This window comes from Anoplopoma fimbria, chromosome 15, assembly GCF_027596085.1.
Source record: "Anoplopoma fimbria isolate UVic2021 breed Golden Eagle Sablefish chromosome 15, Afim_UVic_2022, whole genome shotgun sequence".
Taxonomy (NCBI): Eukaryota; Metazoa; Chordata; class Actinopteri; order Perciformes; family Anoplopomatidae; genus Anoplopoma; species Anoplopoma fimbria.
Genome location: NC_072463.1, coordinates 4,550,498 through 4,558,129, shown reverse-complemented (window position 1 = coordinate 4,558,129; position 7,632 = coordinate 4,550,498).

The window sequence follows — 7,632 nt, the reverse complement described above, 5'->3', positions numbered from 1 at the left end:
ATCCGAAACTAAGTTCAGTTGTACAGTTAGACTTCAGCTTAATTAAAAATAAAACTTTAACTCAACTTTATCAATTGCAAAAACCTCACACACATATTTCTGCTTTGCTTTTAAAAGACAAAAAAATAAAAAAAGATTGAAATCCTATCATTTAAAAAAACAACTGCTGCTTTTCCGATCGACACCCGAGATGAGCGCCGCTGTCAGAGGGGCATCCACAACCTACGCAGCAAACAAACCTATGTTGGTCCCTAAACTATCATCGGGTCTATTTCCTGCTGCTCAGAGGGACTGGAGTTCTCCAAGGAGCGCTGAAAACCGGATTGTTTTACACACACCTGTTCCTGAACGTCACTCTTCTACACGCCTGTCTCAGAGGGAGCGCGGTTAATCGCTGATTTGGCACACTTACAGTGACAACATACCAAGGTCCAGTTTCAGGAACTTAGTACACACACACACACACACACACACACACACACACACACACACACACACACACACACACACACACAAATAGATGCCCAAGAACCACTTCAAACCTCTGACTCACATTGAAACACAGACTTTTACTGACACACACAGTACAACTCCCACATTAGCACAATGGATGTGTAACTAAAGAAACCTCATGATGAGACGACCAGTCCTGTCGCTTGGCAGCCATCTTTGATTCCTCCCCCCCTGTACTGTTGACTCACCAAAAGAACTTCAAAACTGTGCAAATCACAAAAGAGCTGCGTTTTTCAAAGCCGGGCTGAAACTTGCAATTATTTTCAGTTGTCTGCAGAAAAATAAGAGGCTGATAGTTTGTGTATACTGGAGCGCTTGAAGCTTTGTGGCTTTGACTGAATGGGAAACAATTAAAGTGCTTTTTGGCAGCACATGAAGCCAGACGGCGATATAAATTGCCGAGCTTTTTCAGCGAGTGAGGCCCCTCAGCTCGGCCTGTCTGGAGTCATGAGAATCTTCTGGAAAGCGTTCCTTCTGTTTCTCTGGCTCACTATCTGCTCTTCTGTTTCTTCTTTCCTCTTCAGTTCTGGAGCAGAGTACACTCACTGTAAATAATACTGGGTTCAGAGAACAAAAGTTCTCAACAGTGGTTTTCTGAAGTCTTTCTGTCAGTAAACAGTCGGGGTTCTTAGAAAGAGAAGACTCCAGATGGACAATTACAACATAAGTGGCAAAGCTCACATGACTGAAGCCCAGGGCTAGCAGAGTTAGCACAACAACTAGCGAGCTAATCTGTATTTAGACTTCATTTAGTTTGAAAAATATTATTAGTTTACATTGGAATGAGTTTTACAGATAAATCTATTCATGATGAATTTCCGCCTGTTTCGTCATCGCTTTATCGCAATCCATTTATCGCAACAGTACGGCCACACCTCCTCCTCTCCAGCTCCTCCTCCTCCTCCTCCTCCTCCTCCTCCTCTGGTCGGCCGGGTGAAAGGTGGTTTAAAGGTCGCACAGCGGCGTGAAGAGGGAGAGTGGGTTTGATGACCGGCGGCCAATGGAGAGCAGAGAGGGGATTGGGGAGGAAGATTAACCGGGGGATGGAGAGAAAAGGAGGAGGAGGAGGAGGAATGGAAAGCGTCCACCAGCGCAAACACCTCTGAAACAGAAACATCCATTTAGCAGCGAAAACAAGCCCCCCTCACAAGACCTCCGTGAATGGGCCACTTCAGCCGGCCGAGGAAGTTCCAACGAGGGGCAGGATGTTCCCCTCAGGACGCACTTGAGACGGGCTGAGGGCCAAAAGCCTGAATACATAGGCCCCTCTCTCTCTCTCCCTCTGTCACTGTCCAAGCTTTGCCCTCCCACCCGGCCCGAGAGGCTTCAGTACCCAGCCTGCTCCTTCCCCCTCCTACCAGCCGTTTACTGAGCCGCAGCCAGCAAGGCGGCGAGGCGAGGGAGGGGCGTGGAACTGAACTCGGCAAACAAAAGACAGAGGGGGCAAAGACTTTCCGTGATTAAAGAGCAGTTAAGATGCTATGAGAGGCTAATTTGTTCACTGTGTGACAGAGTCAACAGGAACTGGGGCAAAAAAAAGATTGCGGTTTTGGATGCATTCTCCTGGTGCAAATAAAGGAGAGTACAGGTTTGATTTAGATTTATAGCTTGTTTACTGATGCCTACATCCACTGCATCCTTTATGCATGTCATTATGTACTTACATTTAATATCTACATTTTAAATATTAAGACACAGTGTCAATATTATCTTGAAATGAAACAACCAGATCTGATTCTCAGATTAATGAAAGAAATCAGTTAATGTGTTTACACTGTTTCTGAAGATGTTTATTCGTATGCACATGCTCTCACTTAAACATTTAGAAACCCAGTTAAGGGCTGACAACATGGTCAAGAAATCAGGGAAATCCTCTGTGTATAAATCTGGTTTTAACTAATCTCTTGAATCAATATTTTAGATTTTGGAAATGCAATCATCAATTATTTTCTGCCTCGAGTTTGATAAACTTATCAGATTTGAAGCGTCTTTCGTTGAACCCTCTTTGCATGAAGCTTCTGACTTATAAAACCTTGGTTAAGAGTAGTTTCTTGGCAAATATCAATCGTCCCAGCTAGTTTCCTGGTAGCGTCATGGTGACTTCAAGAACCCATGCGCCCAGCTCACCGTGTCTCCTCCAAAATTGCATTCCCAAGCAAATGTGTCTTCATATGCTCATCTTTTTTTTTCTGTAGTACAGTCACAGTTTTAAACATGTGGTTATGTTGTAAATCAAAACATGTTTGTTATGTTTAGTAAAACATCATGGTTTGCCCTAAAATACGCATGTTTGTTATGTTGTTATGTAAGTTATGGATGTAACATAAGTCATACAGTGGTGACCTGGGTGAAAGTCGTGTGTTTGTTTGATCGAACATCCACCCTGACCTCCTCTAAATGTAGAGTGCAGACTTTGATTGGAAAAGTATTTGTGATACCACAAAACAAAGTAATCCAAGAGAAAATAAGTTTCCTTAGTTTACCTTTATGAAATTCTGCATACAACTTCAAGTCATGTTGTATCAGGTTAAAATCTTCATTTGTACAATACTTTGGTTTACGACTTAATACCTGCTAAACTACTGACATTCCCGTCAGACTCAACTGTACTTTGTTTTTAGTGTAATAAGCAAATGTTAGCATGCTAGGAAATTAAAGGTGAGTGGCTTTAACTAAGATAGAAAACACTGTTAACATTAAACCTGTTAGCATTTAGCTCAAAGCTCTGCTGTGTACAGCCTCACAGAACCACCAGCATGGCTGTAGACTCTTAGCTTTGTTACCATGTGTGCCATCCATGTCCACAGTTTGTTTGTATTCAGTTTCACCCACAGTTAGTTTGTGTAGAAGGAAAACAAACCTCAAAAACCCTCGAATGTGCTCACACAAGAGCTCAGACAAAACAAGCCGAGACACTCGGCTAAACAAACTCACTGTCGTGCGTATTCTGTGGTTTTTGGGTTTCACTTCATGAACATAAACTTCCAAACTTGTGATTTGTTCAACATGAATCACAGAGTCTGTTTGTTTTTCATTTCAATACATGCTCTCAGTGACAGACACGGCAATGACAGCAAACGCTATTATAACATGTTTATTGAAAACCTTTTTTGACAGCATAGTTTGTCAGGCACAGAGAGAGAGAGAGAGAGAGAGAGAGAGAGAGAGAGAGAGAGAGAGAGAGAGAGAGAGTTGTGAAATAGTGTTTTTTCCCCCGGTGGGAGATGTTTGCCCAGAGGGGTTGTTGTGGTGGAATGTTACAGAGGATTCATCATGATCAAAACAGGTACAATGCAACAAACAGGCTATGAATTACAAATCAAAAAAAAAATCACATAATGCCAAATGGTTAGTTCCACCTTTCTATGTTAGAAACATGAATACAGAGGGAGGAAAAATAAATTATGTGGGATTGGAAAGAAAATAGAAAATCAAAAGGACAAATAAGATTTTGTCTTTCTATTGTTGTAAAGAAAAACCTGATGTGGAATGCAAAATGAAACGGAACAAAATACTGTATATGAAAATCATTTCCTCTCTAAGATTCTTATAAAATAGCTCACACAGCTACATAAAAACTCTACTCATGTACATCAGCAACGTAAAAGCATATTTCAAAACTATAAATTAATCTGGACTAACATTGTCGGAGTTTAGAACTGCATGATAAAAAGAGAAATGGGATGAAAAACCTGTGTGAAAGCAATCGATTCCAACCAGGAACATAAAATAAAACAAACAAAAACATGAGAAATGGAAGCCGAGATAGCACCCTTCTTCTCCCAGTTTCAATCTTAAATCCTGATTTTCTTTTGTTGTTGCAGAAAAGAGAATAAATAAGTCAGTCAGAGTGGAGACGACAGGTGGTTACAGGCCGATGTGTGACTGTACATACAGTAAGAGTCCCTCCCTGCTGAGGCCGTGCTGTTTATTCATTCAAAAGCAAAGAAAACATGTTCACTCTTAAAAGCATTTGTTGTTTTGAACATCTGTTGAGCAGCATCTTGTCTCAAAGCCAATACTGATATTCTTTAATATTAGAGCTGATGACATTTTACTGATAGAAATACTCTTAAATATGAAAATAGCGTTCATATTTTCGCCAAGGATTTTAGATCAAGACTATTGAGGGACACTAAAGCTCAAGATTTGGGTTTTTTATAAATTGGTTACGCAGCATCATAATTCATAGTTATTTTTCTTCAGATTTTGGCAAATTGGCACAATTTAAAGTATCCAGAATTACTAATATACCCATGGATGGATACTCAAAAAGTTCACGAGTTACAAGGGACGTCTCTGGTCATGATTTCTAAGCAGATTTATGCAAGTTTACACGTCTCCTGTGTAAAAACCTACTCTAGATTATACTGTTTTACTAAATTTTGTAAATATTGAATTTGGAAAATGAAAATTGCAGTTTGACTTCAGAACGCCCATTGGGTTGTCTGAAAAATATAGGGTCAAAAAGCAAAAAAAAAAAGCCAGTATTTCTTATCAGATTTGTCTAATACTTCAAAAATCTGATAATGTTTAAATTCAGCTCTTTGTTGCCTTTCTTTCATATATTCTGGTTAACCAGCATTGGAACATGCAGTGAGCAGTGTTTTACTTTTGCTGTCATAAACAACACGTGTTTAAAACAACATATACTCTTAAAAAATGATCTAACAGAGAGACAGAGGCCGTCACAATCAGAGTAAAGGACATCGACAAGAATGCAGAAAAAAAATGAAATAAAGTATAATTAAACCAGGAGCAAAGCCTGATGGGGCGAATCAGCATGTAGTAAAATGACTTCTCTAAATCATCATGATGTTCTGGCTCTTTAATGAAAAACAACAGTGAAAAGCAGATATCTGTGAATAAAAATCCTCTCACCATAGGGAAAGCTTTTACCCAGCATGGAAGAATAAATAAAACAAAACAGCGTTTCATTAGATCCATCCAACCTTTACACAAGTGCCTTTTCGTCTGTCTTGTTCACTCGAGAAAGAAAATGGGGGCTATTATGACATAGCCTGCTGCTAGTGAGAACTGCTTCTTTTATTCTATTTTTTATATATATTTTTTTGCAATTATACATTCAAAAAACGTGATCAAAATGAATCAATTCATCTTCTTTTTGTTCGCTAAATTATTCCAGGCACTTTATAGATCCGAGCCAAAAACTGCAAAATAGTATTGAAAACAGAATTAATAATAATGTGGTAACCTTTCACTTTACAAAGGCCTTGTTTTTGTGCATAAACTGATGAAAAAGTAAATAAATTGGTGCCAAAAAACATCAAAATCTCCCAGTGTAACAATAGAATTAAATACAATGTTCACTCTTTTAAGTACTTTAAAATATTAGGGGGTATTTGATTTGTAACTGACAATAAATGTCTAAATTTAAATGCAGTTCACACACTGGAATAAGGCCATTGCACCATAAAGTGTTAACGCGTTTCCATTCTGCAGCGAGTCAATCGTGTTTCTGAACCCTTCAATTCCGCTCTTCCCTTTTGTGAAAAAACAGACTCATTATCCATTTCAACCCCTTCGCTTTGTTTGGGGTCAGCTGGAGAGACGACTGCATAAAAAAAAAAAAAAAAAAAAAAAAGGGGATATATCCATTTGGCAAATCCCATGATCCTTTGCTGCACATGTAACCTCCGCCCGCCTACATTCCAGTGCAGTATTTGGTTCAGAGATCTGGAGAACTCGATGAAATAAGACTTTTAAGACTAATTTGGCACTTTTCTTTTTTTTTTGCAAACTAAGCTAAGGATCCAGCACAGACTTCAAAGTCTCCTTGAACAAACCCATATATATAAACTGTATATATATTTTCTTTTTTTTTTGCTGTGTGATTTTTTAAGTCGCACAGCATGCCTTCATTTCAGTATTAATACTATAGAGCAGCGATAAAATCTCAAGCGTCTGGGCAGGTGTTTATGCAAAAGGACATAACAGCTTTACACTTCTGCCTTCAAGCTGAGTGTCTTGCTCAAGGGCACTTGGCACACCGCAAGCAGCTTGTTAGCATCGACCCTGTGACCTTTCCGTTACGATATAAGAGTTTGAAGCCTTCAGAGCGACCTTTAAAAGAAAATATCCACCTATAAATGCTTTAACACTGTTTAGAAAACACTCAATTATGGTGATAAACTTTGAATTTCTGTGTTCTTTTTTTTTTGGAGGGAATTCATTTATTCTTGTATATTAATGGTACATGTCAAATCTTTGTTACCTTCTTTCTAAAGGAGAGCCATTGACGTTCAAAACATATGCAAGATAGTTAAAGAGGGGCAGTTTGACTTGAATTTCCTTTTTTTGTTCATTTGCTCTGAGAAATCTACTGCTTACACTCGTCTTCTTGCATGTTTTCAGATTTTTCTGAATGCTGCAAGTTCAAGCATGTTCCTTGATAACTACTGAAAAGCATTCTGGGAAATGTAGTTGTGTACGGACTGAACAGTGAAACCATATCATTAGGAGGATTATTTCCTTGAACAGGCTGCTGAGGTTCTCTGAAGGCTCTTTATGATTCACAGCTAGTTGTTGTTTGATGATCAATATGTCTTTAAGTACTTCAGTCGCACTAAAAGGCCTCTCTGTACATATCTCGAAGCGCTGCTTTTTCTTGCCCAGCAAGAGCTAATCGTTGCTTTTTGATATTGCAAACGTCATCTTTTTCTTCTCCGAAAACCAGAATTTGAACTCGGCGGAAACATCCAGCTTCCCTTCGGCGGAAAACCTTAAGTTCTACGAGTTCTCCTCCGACTGTCGAATCACACTCGCTCTCAAAAATCACCTTCGCTTCCGTCATACATCCTCTTTTTTTTTTTTTTAACTGTAAAAATAAAATAAAAAAGATGGATCAAAAACCAGAGGAGTCTGTGAAAATGAACGTCGCAGTTCTGCTGTAAAATAAGTTACAAAAAAAAAGAAATAAAAATCTTTGCGTACAGTACTAAAATCCTAAACTAGACCTTTCGAACGTAAGAACCACATGTTAAGTCTATAAATATCTTTACAAATATACACGTTAATTATTCAAATAAATCTTTTCTGTATCTTTAAATGATTAAATGTTTTACACTTCCATGACAGTGTCTTTCTAGATTGCAAAGC